This window comes from Phyllostomus hastatus, unplaced genomic scaffold, assembly GCF_019186645.2.
Source record: "Phyllostomus hastatus isolate PE091 unplaced genomic scaffold, TTU_PhHast_1.1 phas_scaffold_501, whole genome shotgun sequence".
NCBI classification, from domain to species: domain Eukaryota; kingdom Metazoa; phylum Chordata; class Mammalia; order Chiroptera; family Phyllostomidae; genus Phyllostomus; species Phyllostomus hastatus.
In genome coordinates, this window is record NW_025334033.1 from 14,221,992 (window position 1) to 14,242,022 (window position 20,031).

The window sequence follows — 20,031 nt, forward strand, 5'->3', positions numbered from 1 at the left end:
TTCTTGATTAACCAAAAAGTAGATTCTAAGTCAGATGGCCTGTGTTCAAGTCCCAGGTTTGACACTTAATCTATGTGATTTGGGCAAATCATTTCCATTTTATATCTTTAAATGGAGATAAAGAATTATTTGTCTTACCTACCCTTTTAGGAGACATATATTGAGAGACCTCCACAAATCGTAAAACTCTATGCAATTGTTTTTATAGGGTATGATTACCTTACAGTAAAAATATTTCTTTTATTTAAAAAAGTTGAAATTTTAACAAAAAGAAATCTCCACTATTTACTTTAAAAGGAAAAAAGTTTTAATGTTTTTAAAATATTTCTTAAAATTCCTGTAATACTTTAATTGCATGATTATGTGATCAAGCATGGAAAAGTATTTTAAGCTATAAGTAGCAAATTCTCTTTGACCTATTTCTTTATTTTGGCATATTTTGAAGACCTTTACTTTGTGTTATTACCATTAGTAGAAGTTTTAATTCAGCCTGTTCAAGAATAGGTATTTTAACTTCTGTTCAGTAATTTATTATGTTTATCAACACCAAATAATGTATATTAAATGGCAATGGAAGCATTTTATATTCTTAAATGAGTATATTTACAGTTGAAATCACCCTCATGGGTGTTTTTAGTTTATTTTAGCTGTTATTTTTATGATCTCATTATTTTCTTTGTTCATCTTTGCCCTCTCATTTGTAATTTACTTAAAAAGAAAAAGTTCCAGTCATTATCATTTCTTGTTTCAAAGCTGATGTGATTCTGAAAAGAAACCCATGCTTTTTCAAATTTTCTCAGAATCTAAAACAGTGTCAAATGTTTGCCAGGTTAGCAAGTAAAATATTAGGAGAAAATTTAATTTCCAAGTTCCCAAAAGGTCATGTGAAGGCAAATGAGGAAGGTAAATTTAATTAATTTCTTTTAAATAAAAATGACTTAAGTGCCCTTTAGAAAAAAACACCATTTCGACAAATGTGTTCTAAATGGAGGTGACAATTTCTATTGCTTTAGAAACAGATATAAAGAAAGTAAATCAACAGTACTAAGCTCCACCTAATAATCCACAGTGAGCCAGTAGAGGTTATGACAACAGAGGCCTGAAGGGTACAAATCAGCTATTAAAATGTCTGAGTTCATTATGTGCACAAAAGCTTTGTATCCTGCTGAGAGACCAGAGCTGGAAATGGTACTTAGGGTCTGTCTGTATTTCACGTTCAGAGAAGAGTCCAGTTTTAAGTAGTAATAGCACGTCTACCAGTTTTCGGTTTCATTTCATGAACTAAAACAAATAGTCCCACTCCACAAAGAGGCAGAATCAAATGTCACCAGTTTGATCTATTTCAAAACATCTTGCTTTATCACAAGAACTACTTCTGACAACTCTTTTTCAAAAAGATGACATAGGCTGGGGATCAAGAGCCTATGCAAGTCCCATCCTGTGGCCAGAACTTCTGACATGCCATACACAAGCTTGGAAGCTATTGCAGATGAAGCAGAAAGGTAGAGTGATCCCAAACAAACAACTGTTGGAAATAGGAGCCCTTATCAGATGAGGCTCAGAGAGCCATGCTCTTTACAAAGCTCATTTCCTATTGATGATCTCTCTGGCCGGGAGTATCTGACATCCCAGTAAGTGTGGCAACCACTGCTCCATAGGACTAAGGAACAAATGAGCAAAAGCAGGCTTCTACTGAACTAGTGCTCTCAGTACTGCAAGACCTGTGGTGCAATCAGTGGAGAATATATAGGTTAAAACACTGTGGATTTGTCATGCACTCAGTGAGCATTTACAGGGAGCCTGATGGTTGTACAGGTCTGTCCAGAAATTATCCAGCCAGGTCCTATGAAAAATAGAGACATTTATTGAAGAAGACATAAGATACAAGACACAGTGTACATAGGACAATGATGCTTCAGTCCCCTTCAAAGTAGGCACCTTGGGACCTTACACAGTTCTCCCAATTGCCATGAGTTGCCTGTTGTATTTTCCTCAATCTCATTCATGGTCTGAAATCTCTTCCTGTTCAAAGGAGATTTTAGTTTTGAGAAAAGCCAAAAGTTGCAGGGCACCAAATCTGGGATGTAGGGGAGCTGAGTTAGCTGGGTGATTTGATGTTTCACCAAAAAACTCTGCATGAGACATGATGCATGAGCCTATGTGTCGTTGCAGTGAAGCTGCCAATCACCAGTTGCCCATAGCTGAGGCCTTCTGAATCATCAAAAGAGTTTCTACAGAGGAATGTTCAAGCTTAACATAAAATTTGATGCAGATTCTTTGCTGTACTCACTCAGTCATTTTGAATGTGACAGCCACACAGTACATATGTTCACCCAATGGCGTCTGCTGCCCCCACTGACTAGTACAGTGAAAGCATCATTGTTCACTCATGTGTGCTCCAGTCTGCTCTCTGTGGCTGCCAGGTTACATAAATGTTGTGCAAACCATTCTTATTATATTAACAGTGGTTGGACTTTTTACAGACTGACCTGGTGTACTAACATCTGTGCTAGTAAGATTCAAATATGAATCAAAGGCTGTGAATTCCTTCCTTCTTACACTTTTAGAATACACTTTAAGAACTTACAGTCTACAAGGACATGAACTAAGGAGGGGGATGCTGGAAGGAGGGAGGTTGCAGGGCAGAGGGGGATAAAAGGGAGAAAAAAATGAGACAACCATAATAGCATAACCAATTAAATGTGCTAAAAAAAAGAACTTACGGTCTAGTTTTTGTAACCAAGTTATTACCCATTAGTGATCTTTACAGTAATGCAAGTTTTTTTCCTGAATGTGGCTTAATTTCTAAGGTAATTTTGCAACCTGTCATTTTGATGTTTTCTGGCCACAAATGTGTATTGAACACCTTTTGCTAAGCAGATCTCTAGAACAATAGATAGATCTCTGTCCATGAAGACTATCCAGAAAGAACGCAATGAACTATTTTGAGATGGAGCTTTGAGGATGCCTTCATACAGAGAGTTCACCAATCCTGTACACACACACACACACACACACACACAGGTTTATTCTATTATTCACACACAGAACATGCTGAGGATTATAAATATGATTTTTATTCACCTCAACTATCTCACATGCCACCTTTTATTTATATTTTTGATTGCTGAAGGTTTTTTTTACTGTAGAGTGACCCTTTTTAAAATGCAGATGCTATCTGAACAAATCACATCTGAAAGTTATTCCTACTATAACAGGATGATATGGTGACTAAATGGTTTTGAACCCAAGCTCTGGAGTCAGAATGCCTAACTTTGAATCTTGACACTGAACGTATTTCCTGGATCTTATGAGCATCAATTGCCCAATATGTAAAATGGGAATGATGATAATAATGTGGGATTGTGTAAGGACTGATGGAGATGATATACTTAAAAAATAGTCTACAACCTGGAATATATAGAAAGCACTCAGTAGATGTTAGTTGTTGCTGTTATTGTCACCATCATCATCATTACTGATTACCTACAAACACCTCAGCAGGAAGAAGGATGACAGTAGTTGGTGGAGCACTTGGCTTTCCCTGCTTACCCCAACACACCCTTCTTTACACCCGAGGATGAGAAAACATTTGACTCAATAGTTAAAATTTAAAAATTTGCAGCATTATCTGGGTTCAGTATTTTTTTGTTATTCTTTTTACTTTAATGTTTTTATTTATTTTTATTTTGTATACTGTATTTTTTCCATTACCATTTATCTCCCCATAAAATCCTCCCCTTCAATCCACACCCTTCCTCCCCACAATCAACACATTTGTCCATGAGTTCTTTCTCTTTTCTTTTTCTTTTTTGCTTGATCCCTCCATCCCTCCAACTCTACTCCCCAGAGCTGTCAGCCTACTCTCTATCTATGAGTCTGTCTCTATTTTGCTTGTTAGTTCAGTTTGTTTATTAGATTGTACATATGAGTGAAATTATATTGTATTTGTCTTTCTCTGGATGGCTTATTTCACTTAGCATAATGTTCTCCAGTTCATCCATTCTGCTGCAAAGGTTAAATTTTCTTCTTTTTCACAGCCAAGTAGTATTCCATTGTGTAAATGTAAAAGATTCTTAGAAAACAAAACTACCATGTTTTGTCATGTATAATGTGCAACCACATTTTTGGTCCGAACTTTCAGGAAAATATATTTCATTTTAATTTTTTAATTCAATTTTTATTTATTTATATTTAGATGCTTTGGGGTATTATAAAGGAGGTTTAGCATTTATTTTTAACATATTATGGTTCAACAAATTTTATGTAACAAATAATTACAAAACACAAGAACAGATACAAGGTATTTCAGGTACTACCCATATATAATGTGCATCTTTATATTGCCCTTAAAAATTTTGAGCCAAAAGTGCACATTGTATGCAGCAGAATATGGTACATTCATTTATTGTTTTGATACATTTGCAGGGAGCATCCACTATGTACTAGTACTTTGCTAGGTGATGGCAATAGAGTGAGGAGTAACATAGGCAGGGTTCTCTGTTCTCTATGTTCCCTGTCACTAGTCCATTCTTAAGCACCCGCTGTTGGGATCGTGAAAAGTAAATCCCTCCAAGAGTCAAACATTCAGTGGAATTCCAAAGGGTTCCAAAGGGTTCCAAAGAGTTTCTTAAGGTTCCAAAGATCCAGGCCAGACCTGAGAGTAGTCCTGTCCTATTTATACCACCCTTACTCATTTTCCTACACCATGACTTCCACCCTGACAAGGACAAAGAGGTTGCTCTGGAATCATGAATAACTGGTAAGAATTATGAAGATGAGGAAGAGAAGAATGCCAATTGAAAATAGATTTACCATGAAGTGAATGAAGCTTAAGTTTCAAGAATCATTGCTTGCCCAGGTAGCTTGAAGGTCCTGAAAGAAACTCTACTAATGGGTTTATATAGTCATAAGTTTTCATAAAATAGGCAAAAGAAAATATTTTACTGATTTTTAAATGCATACAACTGTACTTGAAAAACAATAAAATAATTTTAAAAAATAAAAATAATTAAATGGGAACTTCATATTATATAAGCTTCAGCTCACTCAGTACCCCCTGCTAAAAGTGGCTCCCACCCCTGGTGGTGATGATGATGATGATGATGATGATGATGATGTTTAATAGCCAATGTTTAATGGCCAATATTATTGTAGTTATTGTGGGCTTATTGGGTGCCATGCACAATGATAAGAGCTTTACCCGTGATCTTATTTAATTCTGTTGTTCTCCTGGACCTCACTAAAAATGAAGACATAAAACTAACAGCAAGCATGAGAAACCAAGATTTTTGAGGTAGCAAATCCTGTGAACTATGATTGAATTCTCCAAAATTAAAAAATCAGGATGTTTCCTTATAACAGTACTTCTTATCGTAGGATCTATAGATCTCCATGATATTCATGGACAATGCAGGGTTGCATAAACTTGAATATGAAAAAAAATCTATCTTCATTTCCACTAACTTCTAACTCAAATTTAACATTCCTTCAATTATAAATGCAGGATCCAAATCTCAATAAGACTAGCAGTTCTTGTGGTTTTGTCATCAATAGAAATTATAAATGTTTTCATAACACTTACAGTTGTGACAGATATCTGGAAATATTATTTATGCTAAATATTGCTTCAGATGTGGTAATTATTAAACCTGCTGTTAGAATTTTAAATGTTTTAATGAAGAAACACATCCATTATAGCAATGCAGTTGTTTAAAAATATCTTGATAAATGTGTTTCAGGGTAGCTGGCTTACTTTGTCATCCCGTGCTTTAGTTATATGATTTTAATAAAAATATTCTGGGAAGACTACATAGATTTCACCAGACTACCAATAGAGACAATGGCACAAAATGAAAAGATTTCAGGTCCTTCACACTTCTACTTTTAATGATGAGGGACTGGTGACTGCATTTATGCACCCACTCTAAACAACTAAAAAATGAACAAAACACATAAAACAGTAGTTTTAAGATATTGGACAGCAGGCAATGTAAGACAATAATACTTAAGGAAAGCAAAAAATTAGGCAAACCCTATGATTGTCTCAGCTCACTGCCTCAAGAGTTTCCAGGACAGGGAACTTCAAACAGATCCCAGTAATTTCCCCAAAATGGAAAGATGGTATTGAGAATTCAAGGAAGCAAAAGAGGCTAGAATTTGCAAGGCAGAGTGCTGGAGAGGAGAGAGCTTCACAGAGAGTGTGTTTGAGATCTCCAAAGTGTTCTGCTTAAGACTTCTACTGTGTTCTGCTCAGCACATGAATGTGATGAAATCACCGTGTCTGGAGAAAGACTCTCTAAAGGAAAAGGTGAAATAGTCCAAGAGATCACATAGGCCTTGCAATAATTTGTGTTACTGTCAGTTACAGTGGAACAACCTGGTAATACACCAGGCATTGGGTAGAGTATTCAGAATTGTATTGTCTTAGTGAAAAATTAGTCCTAAACTAAAGACTGCTCTGATCTCCCAAAACAAGGTTTATGTGCAAGACTGGAAAAGCTTACCAAATAATTTATTTGAGTCTCAAGGAAAAATCCAAACATATTTAAAAGAATATAAAAAATATCTAGCATCCAAAAATATAAACTTCATATGTTAAGCATCCAATAAAAATTCACTCATACTTGCTAAGAATCAGATAAAATATACCCGTTATTAGGAGAAAAGATAAACCAATGCAAAAAGACTCAGAAATGAACCAGATGAAAGAATTAGCATATAAGAATATTAGAATAATAGTATATGTGTGTGTATATATATATATTCCACATGCTCCAAAAATAAAAGAAACAGGAGCATGTCAAGGAAATATATGAGAAATATTTAGAAAGTTCCAAATAAAACATAGAGATGAAAATAACTGTCTGACATTAAAAGTACATAGGATGTGATTATCAGAATTTTGGGTAGTACAGAAGAAAAGGTGGGTGAATTTGAAGACATGGCCATGGAAAAAACTACAAATACAAATACATGAAATAAAGGCTGAAAATAAAATGAATAAGTAAAATAGAGAATCAGTGAGGCATACAAAAATTTTAAGCAGCTAATGTGTTTGTTATTACAGTTCTCAAAAGTGAGAGGGGCATGGGAAAAATAGTTGAGGAAAAATTTATAAATTTGATTAAAAACATAAATCCAGAGATCCCTAAAATTTGGTAATCCTAGGCATAAGAATATAAATAAAACTACACCAATACATATATCATAATTAAATTGCCAAAATGTGTAACAAAAAGAAAATCCTAAAAGTAGCCAAAGGGAAAAATGACACAGCCCATTCAGAAGAAGAAGTTAAGAATGACTATAGATTTCTCATCAGAAGCAATGCAAGCCAATAGACAAAGGAGCAACATCTTTAAAGTACTGAAAGAGCAGTATTGTCAACCTAGACTTGTAGTCAGCAGGAGTATTTCTCAAAAAAAAAAAAGACTTTTTCAGCTAGCTAAAAGCTGAATTCTAAATCCACACACACACACCCACACACACACACACACACAAAGAGCACTGGAAATGGTAGACATTAGCCACATTATTGAAATGCTTTTTCTTATTTTAAAAATCTTTTTAAAATATAATTGATTATTTGAAGTAGGAATAATACTGACATATTGAGAGGTTTTAGCATATATAAAGTATTAAAATGTATGACAAGAATAGCAAAAGAATGGGAGAGGAGAGATGTCTATTGTTGTAATGATCTTATACTCTACATGAAGTTACATAATATTACTTGAAGTTAGATAATAATATTTTAAATATTTATATACTATAAATAGAAAGCAGCCACTATAAAAAAGATATGGCTAATAAGCCAACAAAAAATATAAAGTATAATAATTTTAAAATATATCCAATTAATTAAAAGGAAAACAGGAAAAAAAGAGTGTGTTAGTCTTCTCAGGATGCCATTACAAAATACCATAGATCGTGAGGCTTAAACAACAGAAATGTATTTCTTGCAGTCTGGAGGCTGGGAGTTTCAAGATCAAGGTGCTGGCCAATTCATTTCCTGCTGAGAGCTTTCTTCCTAGCTTGAGGATGGCCACATTCTTGCTATGTTTTCACATGTCTTTTCCTTGGGGCGTGCATGTGGAGAGAGGGCAGGAGATTTCTCTCTTCCTCTTTGTATAGGACTCCATCATGACAACCCCATCCTCATAACTTAAAGTAACTCTAGTTACCTCTTAAAGGCCCCATGTCAAAAGGCCATCCTGTTGTAGGCCCAGGCTTCCATACATGCATCTGAGGGGGGCACACATTCAGCCCTTAACAAAGGGAGAAAGGGAAATAAAGAAGGGATGGGATGCATGTAAAACAAAGAACAGTGTGGCTGGTATAAAGATAATGGTATCAATAATTATAGTAAATGTAAATAGTTTAAACACCAAATTAAAAATGAAAGATTGTCAGACTGAGTTAAAAAGCAAGATCTAAGACAAATTTCTTACAAAAAACTCACTTAAAATATGACATAAATTGGTTAAAAGTAAAATAAATTTTAAAAATTATGCCATGATAACACCAATGAAAAGAGAGCCAAGCAGCTATGTTGATAGTAAAAAGAAAATATGACCAGGGAATAAAAATATATCATTTTATAATGACAAAGAGGTCAATTCATCAAGAGAAAGTAATTCTAAATACAGGGTGTGGCAAAGGTAGGTTTACAGAGATTTGTATGAAAAATGATACATTAATTAATAAATAATAGTGCAAGAATAAACTCCATGTTTCATATGCTCACAACTATAAACTTACTTTTGTCATACCCTGCTTCTCTTCACTTAACAACGGCATTTCCAAATGTATAAAGCAAAACCGATGTAAGTACGAGAAGAACTAGACAAAGCCACAATCATAGTTGCAGATTCCTTCATAGAAAATGTGTATTAAATAAGGATATAAAAAACATAATGTTATCAATTTGACTTACTTGACATTTATGGAAACTTCTACCCAGTAATAGAAGGATACATGTTGTTTTCTAGTGCTCATGGAATATTTACCAAGATGGACAATATTTTGATCATAAAACAAGCCTGTTTAATTCAAGAAAGGATTCTGAACCTATAAAGTGTGCTCCCTGACCACAATGGAATCAGGTTGGAACCCAATAACAGGAAGACATCTAGCAAGTCTCCAAATACTTGAAAACTAAATAACATATTTCTAATTACAGTAACTTACGTGTCAAAGAAGAAATCAAGAGGAAATTTGGGATACATTTTGAACAGAATGAAAAGAAAAACATGACAAAAATGTGTAAGAGGCTGCTATCACAGTGATTAGGAAAGAATGGTCTCAATTAATGGCCTAAGCTTCTACCTAAGGAAACTAAGAAGGACTAAAGCAACTTAAACCAAAGTAAGCAAAAGAAAGGAAATGATAAGCATGAGCCAAAAACAATTTAAAAATAAAAATCTATAATGAAGAGTATCAATTAAAATATGACAGGCTGACCCTAAGGTAATGCCCAGTGATTCCTACCGCCTTGTGTTCAAGCCTCTGTGTAATCTGCCCCCTTGAGTTTGGATGGGACCTGTGCCTTGTATCTAACCGATTAAGTATCGTCGAAGTGATGGGATTTCTCTCCTATAACTAGATTATGTTGTATGACAAAGATGATGGGATGCAACCCCCATCATACTGTTACATATTAGAAAACTCTATCATAGACTTTTCTCTATCAGAGACTCTCTTGAGCCAGAGACTCTTGTCTTAGACTTGATGGAATAAGTGGCTATGTTGGAGAAACCCATGTGGCAAGGACATAAAGACAGCCTCTAGGAATTTCTGATAGCTTTCAGCCAAAAGCCAGGCCCCTCAGTCAAACAGCTTCAAGGAAATGAATTCTACCAAAGACCTGAATAAACTTGAAATCAGATTCTTTCCAGCTGAGCCTCCCATAGCCCAGCACCTCCTTGATTGCAGCCTTATGATGTATTTTGCAGATTGAGTCAGTAGGACTTGCAGATGGATTGGATATGGGTGTAACTGAAGGAGGGCCTGAGAGGGGAGAATCAAGAAGGATCTAGCTTGATTTGACACTAATTTACTAAACTAGGCAACACCACGGATTAACAGATGGGATAATGAGCGTGGGAATCAAGAGTTCTGTATTGACTGTACTAAGTCTGAGATACCTGTGATATCTGCAAAGGGGGAATATTTACATTTTAAAACTTGTAAAAATAACCCTGCTAAATAAATGAGAGATTTTATTTTCTTCCCTTTTTTCTTCCCCTTAAGCCTTCCACTTAAACCAATACTAGATCATAGTAACAATTTCTGGTGAAAACTCTATTAAATTTTATTAAAAAGGATTTCATCTCCGTGGCAATCCGAGAGATAACTAGCTGAGGGAAAATGTGGAGCAGTGAAGAATGTACTGTATTTGATCCTTCTACTTCAATTTCCTAAATAACACATGAATTTATGAGATAAAATCCATACCTAAAAATCAATTCCACTAACTCTTCTATTGACCTTTTAAGCTCTCTAGATCCCTATTCAAATCCACAAGTCAGAAAGCTTTAAAATCTCACACTGAGACTAAGAAAAATGTCTATTTTGTAGGTTTTGTTAAGACATAGTTAGTCAGGTGAAGTTAAAGTTTTCTAATTAGCCAAAGCTATGTCTTTCTCATTTGCAACCAAATGATACTCAACTCAAAGGAGGAATTCTCCTCCTGTGAATTCCCAGAAATTATTTGGAAATTACTTAGAATCTAATTTCTATACCCAGGGAGCCTAGAAGGAAGGAGTCGGGCTCATTACTGCTTATCAGAAATTACTTTTCGTCTCAAGTCCTTTTTCACCCTGAAAGGCCAATTTTGATAACAAGTGAAGATTTGAGTCAACAAGAGGGGAAATCATTGCAAGCAGGGATCAATGAAGCCCAGTTAGCCAGGCTTATTTAGAGTTGCCGAGAAATGTTCTTGCCAATGACCAAAACTTACAAAATAATACAAACCCTACTCTAAATGTGCTTTGAAAGTACAGAAGGAAAATCATGTATCTGCTGTGATTAAGACTACATCATGGTTTTCTATGCTTCAGGACAGAGTGTAAGAAGGAGCAAAGACACCGAAAACAGGTAATCTGTTAGTGTTATATGGTTGTGGGCTTTTCCCCTTCATTTCTCAAACTTTTTTGTAGATAATATCATAAGGGGGGAGGGGGAAACATTGAAATGTATTGCAAAAATCCCATAATTTTTATTTAAACCAAAACAGGATCTCCAAACTGCACAAATAACAAATCTCAATTTGGGTAAATACTATATTTTTAGTAAATGTTGCAAATAACTATCTAAAATGTTTGGTATCAATAATTATCTTAACATAGTGAAGGAGATACAATGATCTAGAAATTGATTCAACCAAATTTACCTTGATCTTATGAAATTAATATTAATATATTTTTAAAAATGTATCCCCCAGAGGACATTTTTTTTTCATTGCTTTCAGAGAGAGAGGAAGGAAAAGAAAGAAACATCAGTGCATGACAGAAGCATTGATTGATTGCCTCCTGTATGCAAGTGTGCACTGGGCATTGCATGTGCCTATCAGGAATTGAACCCACAATCCAGGCATGTGGCCTGATTGAGAACCAAACCTGCAACCTTTTGGCCAAAAGATGATGCTCCAATCCACTGAGCCTCACCTGCCAAGGCATGAAATTACTATTAATATTTGCCCTAAGCAGGCATATTGAGTCCTTTCCATGATCTACAAGTCTCCATACAGTCTAAGTCCTGCCTACTTCTTCCTGCTTCTTTCCAACCACTCCTCTTCTCTCATTCTGCTTCAGTCCTACTGGCCTTCCTGCTCCTTCTTGAATAAACTTATTTCCATCCTCAGGCCTTTGTATGTGCTCTAATCTCTGCCTGAACCATTCTCCCCTGGTCTTCATTCAATTCATCGACACCTTCATTCCATTCTGAGTTTGAATGTGATCGTCTCAAAGAGGCCTTTGGCAACCACACCCTCTGAAACTACTGCATCCCGTTTCCACCACTCATGATAGTCACTCTCCATCTCAGCACACCATCATTATTTCAGAATAGTGTATACCTCACCATCTGAGTTACCTTTATTCACTGGACTATTGTTAATTATTGTTTGTCTTCCCCAACACACATGCACACACACACATAAATGTGAACTCCATGAGCACAGAGTTTATACCTCCCCACCCTTCACCATTATATCTGCAGTGCCTGAAGAATCACTTAGTGTAAAGCAGTCCTCGTAATATTTTTTGGACAAGTGGTTAAATTGAATATGATAGAACATGAATCTGAGATTTGTCTGTCAAATTTGATAATCATGTGACTTAAAGATGGCATAATTAGTAATAATAATATTATTATTATTATTATATCATAACTTCTTTAAGTAAATTCTTATTAATAGAGTGAGGTATACAAAATGTTAGAAAGAGGCTTCCTCTTGAACATTTCATTGTTTTCTGTCCTTGAATGAGTCATTCTATCTGGAATGGAAAATTTGGTCCTCACCTGCTAATTTAAGGGTGAGCTAAGGTCATCCTTAGTTACACAAAACTAACCCCAAAGATTCAAACTTCCATAAGCAGAACACATTTGTAAAGTATGTGAGGAATGTATGGGTTTCTGTTTGCATACTCACACTGATATTGTGTTAGAAGACAGAGGCTACAGATGTGCATTGATTCAAGTCAGTACATGCCAGATTTGATCCTGCCACATGAGCAAGACCTTCCTGTGCAGTGTCAGCGTATACTGACAGGCACCATTTGGTGATTCGAAATATTGAGTCTTTTTTATTTTTGGTCATTTATATCCAGCCAGTATGGTTCATTTCAAATCTTGGCACTGCCATTGAGTTTTTCCAGACCACTTCTGTATGATATGATGATGCGTGGGTCACTGGCCAGCAGTGATCATGGAACGCTGCGGATGGCTCAACGAAAACACGCAAGAAAAACATGCACAGAGACAGACTAGTTTCTGTGGAGAAGAAGGGACGGAATGGCCACCCCCTCTAGTGAGGAGTGCGCAGACTTACCATCCAAGCCTGCTTTTATTGGGCTTGTTTTGCATAATAATTCAGGTAAAGTACAGTACTCATTAAGGGGAAGTAAGAAACCATAGAAAACAAGGAAGACTGAGGGTCTATTTTGAGTTGGGGTAAAAGAGCTGTAAGACTTTGAGGAACAAACTAACTTCCTCCTAGAACCCTTCTCATTCAACTGAGAGCATTCTAAACAAAGAAGGTTTCACAGTAATTTACATATTCTTTCTTAGGCCTGATCACCCGGGGAATCTGCCCTTTTCAGCTCAGAGCTGCACCACCCTGTCATTGTTTCAGGCTTAGGTGGAGTAAGGGAACTAAGGCAACCAAGGGATAAGGAGATTTTCTCCCAGACGATGAGAACTCAGGCTATGTCAAAGCCAAGGAGCCAGGGTCCATCACCCCCTTTTGCTGCAGCCCCCCAAGTCCTTTTTTGGGGGGGCCTCCCAAAATGATCGTGCCTGTCTTAGGTCGTTCCCCCCTTGGGGAATCTTACCCGTCTTTGGCTAACCAACCAAGCTTTTGGGGGTTCAGTTATGGATAAAGCAGCAGAAGCAGCATTCCTGCCAGGGAGATAAGCTTTTGTCTCCTTGCTGGTTTACGGTTCCAAGGGCGTTCCCTTAGCCTTAGCCTAGGCGGGGGTTTCAGCTTCTGATACCAGTCAGGGCGGTTCCCAACAATATGTTCTCTCCATTTCTCTGATATCCTGTAGCAATCATTCATAATTAAATGTGTTTTGTGCCATTTGTTGTCTTATACTCTGACTTGGGGTTCTTTTTGTTTTGAGTCTTTGGGGATATTTAAAACTTCAGATATTGTGTCTCATCTCCCTAACTAGATATTTTAAGGCAGAGATGACACCTTGAACCTTTTTTGTTCCTCACAGTCCACAGCACTGTGCCTTACATAGCAGGAGAACAATACGGACATTGCTTGACCAGCGAATCTAGAGGGTGAATGCTGCACCACCACCACCACCCCTTGCCCCATCTCAGCCCCTTTCTCAGATGGGAAATGTATAGGTGTTTGTGTGAAAACAGAACTTCTTCCAACAATGGCTATGAGTATTGATCTGGAGCTATGTTGTTGCTACCCTAGATATAAATATGTCTCTCGCTTCTCTGCCATCAGAGATTAAATCTGTGGCTGTAACAAACTAGAATTAAGACTACCTAATTCTTTGGGCCCTCAGACAAAATGAAAACTGCATTAGTTGTGGCGGCGTGCTGTTATTTTTTTCCTGTTTCTGTGAGCCATAGCAAATTGTTATTATTCTGTTTACAATGAATAGATAAAAGGACTTCTCCTTTTCATTACTAAGGTTAGGCAAGAATGCAGGCAATTTCATCTCTGGTAAAGATTACTTAATTTACCTTCAATGGAGAGGGGGAAGGGTAAAAGTAAATCTAAATCCTGTTCTTCAAGAACTTGGCCCTGTATATTGCTGGTCTGGCTTATAATTCATGAAATCCCTTAACAAAACAGATGGCATTGAAAGAGGCGTGTGGACAGAAAGGAAATGCCTGACCACAAACAAATGTAGCTGCAAGGCCAGTTCAATAATAAATTTGGATGTGGGAAGGATTTTCTTTTTTAAGAAAAGGATCTTCAGTAAGTAAATAAGAATACCTCAGATTTCAGAAGGGACAGTAACAGTCTATCCTAGCAATAGCAGAAACAACCAGAATCTAAATCTATTAGTTTTTCATTTTAATACAAGATTTTCAATTTGCAAAACAGGGTTACACAGTGTACTCTGCATGGGGCTTTAATTTTCCCCTTGAAATGCTGCTCAAGCTGTTCTTCAGGGGTCCCACAATGTTCTACCTGGTGCTTCACAATTATCCAATTACATGCATCCTTTCCCTCACAATTTAAAGTCTTCTCCTCTGTAAACTCTTTCCTCATCATCTCTGCCCGTAGCAGGTTGTCTCGATTCAGTTCCTATAGCCCTTACTGTATATACATCTCACTCAATGAATCCAGTAGTTTTTAGTATATTTCCAAATAGAAAGTGGTGTTGACCAAAGCAAATGGGAAATACCTTTCAAAACCCAAGAGCTGTATGGCCACAGTGTATATTGATGCATCCCAGAGCCATCTCAGAGGGGCTCAAAGAGACAAATTTTAAAGTCAAACAAACTTAGATCTGAAACCTGTCTTCTCTTCTTCCTAGTTAATTGTGTGACTGTACTAGTTGCCTATGACTGCTGAAACAAATGATCACAGACTGGGTGGCTTAAAACAGAAACATGTGCTCTCACGGTTTGGAAGGTGGAAGTCTGAAATCAAGATGTCAGCACAGCCCCACTCCTCTGAAGGCTTCTGGGAGAATCTGTCTCCTGCCTCTTCTAGCTTCCAGCGGCTCCAGGCTTGTGGCCACACCAGTCCAGTCTTTACCTCTGTGGTCACATTGCCTCCTTCTCTTCTGTGCATCTTTTCCTCTGTGTATCTGTCCCAGACCCCTTTGCATCTATCTTACCAGGATCCATGTGATTACAAGGTAGGGCCCACCTGCATAATCCAGGTGAATAAACCAGGTGAATAATCTACCTGAATAAACTCCTCAGGATCCTTAACTTAATCACACCTTTTGCCCTCTGTGATAATAGTCCCAAATTTCAGGGGTTAGGACATGATTATATATTTTAGGGGCCACCGTTCAGCCTATGCAGTGCTGCTAATAAGAGATTTCGATTTTTTTGAGCTGTAATTCCTCATCAGTAAGATGAGGACAATGACCTCTCATTGTCATGGCTGTCAAATACCCATATATTTAACATGTAAAACAGGTTTTGCAGGGTCACATAAATGTTAAAAAGTATGTCTCCAGATGGACCACTGCTTTTATAATAAATTCAGCCCCAACAGCATCCTGACCTTAAATATGTCTCAAACGTACCCATTAAGATAGTCATTCAAATATCATATGCCATCAGCCAGGCCTCCTACCCCATTCTGCTTTACATGCCTTTGGTGATACCTGTTTCTCTGCTTCTTGCCAAGCCACTGCTACCAGCGTCCAGGTCCATGGGAAGGGCCAAGCTTCCCAATACCCCAGGATCTGCCAGCAGTGTATTCCACAGCAAGGTCTGGCCTTTACTGTTCTGAGGTCATCGATTTGAGGAGCTGCTGGAATGCTGCCATGGTAGTGTGTGTGCTGCCACCACTGTGATGTGACTGCTTTACTCAAGCTCTAAGGTGCCGACGCTGAATCATGTTCTTTGTAGTCGTCTACATGCACCGACCTTCCGGCCCTTTGCCAAAATAGGACGACACTCCTCTCTCTCTCTTGCCCTCCTATTTAATTTAAATATCTCTTTAACTCACAAGTACCATGTATTTGAGTCCATGCACAATTTGGTCAGAATGCAAATCAAGGTTACAATTCTGTAGAGCACCCTAGCCCACTGATAAGTGAGGTACTATCATGAACCATGTGCATTTGTCTGAAGTAGTACTATCTTATGAGTTTTTTTAGTTCCTCGGGCAAGTAGATAAATCCACAATTTTGTGAAACTTGTTTGAATTCCAGTGATTCCTAGAACTGAGACTCAAGAAATGGAATACTCCATTCCTCTCTTTCTCCTACATCTTCTCTCCCTCCCTGTCTCCCCACCCCCACCACTCACAAATGTATAGTAAATGCACCTTGCAGAGCACCCACAACATGGTAGGTGCTCTATGAACATAAGACTTTTTTCTGTCTGTACCTACAGTGCTTTACATTCATTAAGTAGTCAGTAAATATGCTTTCACCAGTAATTATATGGGTCTTTATTATATAAGAAAGATGGAAACATCTCTTATAAAATACAGTCACTTAAACTTGGCTTCTAACTTCAACCCTGACCATTGTGAATTTTCTGGTTATTAATAATAAACCCCTAAACACCAACCTTTGTACATTCATATGTGTGTAAATAATTGTCTACATGCCAGTTAAATCCTCATTTCCTAGAGAGTTGCTTTGTCACATTGCCAATTGTGCTATAAACTCTTTTATAACCTATGAAGGGAAAAGGTCCCTGACTTCATGTTGTAAACCCAGGGAAGTATCTTGCCAATTCTGTAATAATATTTACCTACTGGTTTTCCCCAGGGGAAAACATGTTTTTTGACATACTTTTTTAAATTTCTTTTAGGTGCCAAAATGTTTATATTTGCACAGGGAAAAAATAAAGACAAAAACTTTGATCCTTGTTTTATAAATGAGAACCTAAACATCTAGAAAATCGTAACTTGCTCACATCAACATAAAGGCTTTGTGCCCTCCCTGATTCAAAGTTGCGATAGTTTCGGAAGCAGCATGCCAAGTTTCAAGCACTTACTGTAATTTATGTTTTCATGGACCAATAATCGTATCTTACCCCTGAAATCATTCTGGATTAACACACTCCAGGTCTGCTTGGGGCCAAGGGAATTAAAGTAACTATGAAGTGAGCATATTGGTATTTATGCTAATGCTTGCTAGAAAAGCAACCTGGAGAAGGTGGATTGACTTAAAGCCTTACACCCAGTGTTCTCATCAGATATTTGAAAGCTGGGGGAAAAGAAGGTGGAGAAATTTGTGGGGAAAAAGACAGATTCAGAATGTTAGGTAACTGGCAGATTTGGAAGTAGAGGAAGGAGTGGGAAAATAAAAAAGGCTATTTAATTAGGGGAAAACTTGAGTTGACCTAGTTATACAGGAAATTGGAGTGGAATGTTTTCTCTACCTCCATCACATCCTCTTTACATAGTATGGCATTTTGCTTAGGGCCTTGTCCCTTTTCTTCCCCTGACAGGCTGCTAAGAGAAAAACTGATACAATTCTTTAACATTATGGGTTTCCGTGGGGCCTAACTCAGCAGCACTGGTGCCATTTAGGAGATGTGCCTGGGAGAGCAGCAAGTAGAAAGAAGATAAATTTGAATCCCTTCCCTACCAGCTATGTGATCTGGGAACAGGTTGTTTGCTTCTGTGGGCAATAGTAATATTGACAGGGTTGGTGTGAGGATCAGATGAGACAGCTTATGTAACAGTGCTTGGCTGGTACACATGTTATGTAAATGACGGGCTTGTGCCACTGTTTGTCACTTGCTGTGCTGGACCTGATGCCTTCTTGTTGCAAATGGAGTATAATCAAGGAAATCAGTAGCTTCAGTCACCTTTCTAATTTAAATTGCATGCAGCATCATAGATGTATATGTATATGTATATACTTATACCTATATATGTGTATATGTGAATGTATATAGTAGAGCAAAAGTAGGTTTACACTTGTGCATACATGAAATGCGGAGTTTATTCTTGTATTATTATTGATTGATTGATTCTTGTATTATTTTTGGAGTATTTCCATACAAAAAAAACTGTGAGCCTACTTTTGCCCACTCCTGTATATATATTTCTTCATATCTACATTTCTTCATTGTTGAAAAATCGAGTGGCACTGAACAGTGATTTCCATTATTGGCGTTTTTTCATGAGAGCAGATTTGGCTTGAGTCATTAGCATTAGTAGAAATGGAGATTGTTTCAATCATTGTGACTGAACAGGGAATAAAATGGTCTGGAGATAATGGCTTAAACCCCAAGTACTACTTCAGCCAGGAAACTGGCAGTGAGACGCAAAAATCGTCAGCCCCATGGCCTTAGCTTAAGTGAATGATCTGTGGTAGCTGAGAAGGGAAACAAGTCAGCAAGAACCACTGTCAGCCAAGATGATAACCCCGGAAGAGGTTACTCTAGATGTGAAGCGAGCTGGGTCACAGGCAACAAGTTCAGAGCAAAGACGGAGCCAATCAAGAGCTGCTGATCCAAAACTCCCCTTAAGACCATTTACTGATCACAGCCCCTTATTTTGTATTATTCACAGTTGATAGGCTGCAGGCATTAAAGCAACACTTTTCCTTGGTTATCTGGTAAAGCAATGATTCCAGAAAGGACAGACAGATTACCAATATCCACTATCCAGGATTTGAATGGCACCCATGAATTTATCTCAAACTGGTAGACCCTCGGTCTGGAAGAAGGAGTCCTGCCTTTGGGCTCTACCCATTTATCTTCACGAACACACTGAATCCGTTCAGCATGATTCCCAGGACAGGTCCCTTCTGCTCCACCCGATCCAGGATCCCTCGGAATTTTCTCAGTACACAAGTTTCCCTAGTTTTCCCTTTCCATTAACCCGTAGTCTTGAGATCTCTGAGTACAGAAAGCCTGTCATTGACCAATTCCTTATCAGCATAATTTCTTACTTAGTTTAGATAAATAGGCAATCTTTTCTGAACCCAGTTATATACCAAATTGGGGGCAGTAGAAACTATCTGCCTAGAGGAAAGCATTTATCATTGACACAGTTGAAAATTGTCAGTGTGTGGTAATGATAAAAAGCAAATAGTTGCCTCAAAAAGCTGAGGCAATTATCTGCTTCAACTTTTTGAGGCAACTATCTAAAAATACCTCAACTTTTACTCAGGTGTATTATTTTTGTTTTTAAATTCTCTACAGCAAAGCCCTGGCTGGAGTAGCTCAGTGGATTGAGCGCGGGCTGCGAACCAGGCATCACAGGTTCGATTCCCAGTCAGGGCACATGCCTGGATTGCAAGCCACAGCCCCCAGCAACCATACATTGATGTTTCTCTCTCTCTTTCTCCCTCCCTTCCCTCTCTAAAAATAAATAAATTTTTCAAAATCTTAAAAAAAATTCTCTACAGCAGAGCATCCTCTTACTGTCTGAACCTCAGGCAGATCCCCACCTTAGAACGCCGTTGTCTAAACCCAGAGACTTTTGGGACTGTTGCTCTAAGGTTTTTTTTTGTTTGTTTTTCCTAAAGGGGAAAGGGTGTAGGAACATCAAAATGGTCTTTAGTGTTTTGCTTTCATCCTTTTTGAGGAATTTTCTTAAGTCAAGACATTAAAACTTATTCAGTTAATACATTCACAAAAATCTAGGAGTATGGTTAGACCTAGTACTGTTAGACCAAG